Below are 1,164 nucleotides of genomic sequence, written 5' to 3'. Positions count from 1 at the left end.
GAAAAAAATGCTCAACATCGCTACTCATCAGGGACATGTAAATCAAAACTACACTGATACACTGTCTTGCGCCAGTTAGATTGGCTATTATCAAAAAGACAGAGAATAACAAATGCTGGAAAGGATGCAGATAAGGGGGAACCCTTCTATGCTATCGGTGGGACTGTAAATTAGTGTAACCATTATAGAAAACAGTATGGAGGTTTCCCAAATAACTACAAATAGTACTGCCACACAATCTAGCAATCCTACTATCAGTTATATACCCAAAGGAATGGATATCATCATATCGAAGGGATACCTGCACTCCCATGTTTATCGCAGCTTTATTTACAATAGTCGAAAGTTAGAACCAACCTAAATGTCCTTTGACAGGCTCCTGGATAAGGAAAATGTGGTATATGTACACAATGGAATAATACACAGCTATAAAAAAGAATGAAATTCTGTCATTTATAGTAGCATGGATAAGCTTGGAGAAAATTAAGTGAAATGAGCCAGGCAGAAATAGAGAAATACCACGTGTCCTCCACTCGTAAGTGGCAGGAACTGGGGAAGGCAGGGAGGGAAAGAAAGAGAAAGACAGATGAGACAGATCAGACAGGGAGGGAGGGAAGGAAGGAAGGACAATGACAATAATAATTGAACTTTCAGAAGGAGAGAACGATAGGGAGGAATGGGGGAGAGAAAGGGAGATATCAAGAAATGGATTAATGCACACAAAATAGCTAGTTAAGAAAAATAAGCTCTACTGATGTGCAGTTTAACTAGGCACCTATAATTAACAATAATATACTGCATGTTATCAAATGACTAGAATACAGGAGCTCAAATGTCCTCAACACAAAGAAATGATTATGTTTTGTAATGGTGAATATGATAATTATCCTGACTTGATTGTCACACACTGTACACAGGTATTGATACTGAACTCTGTACCTCATAAATATTTATGATTATGTTGCAATATAAAAAAAAAAAAGAAAGGAAAAAGAAACAATTGACACTGGAACCATAGCACATAAAAGGCAGACTGGTAATTGCATCCTGAACCTAACCAGGTCGATTTTTTTTTATAAAACAAAAGGATTGACATTCTCCACAGAATTTAAATAAGATCCAGAATCTCATAACTTAATATTCAAAATGTCAAAACTACAATCC

Source organism: Galeopterus variegatus, unplaced genomic scaffold, assembly GCF_000696425.1.
Source record: "Galeopterus variegatus unplaced genomic scaffold, G_variegatus-3.0.2 Scaffold2973, whole genome shotgun sequence".
Lineage (NCBI taxonomy): Eukaryota > Metazoa > Chordata > Mammalia > Dermoptera > Cynocephalidae > Galeopterus > Galeopterus variegatus.
This window is presented reverse-complemented; position numbering follows the sequence as displayed.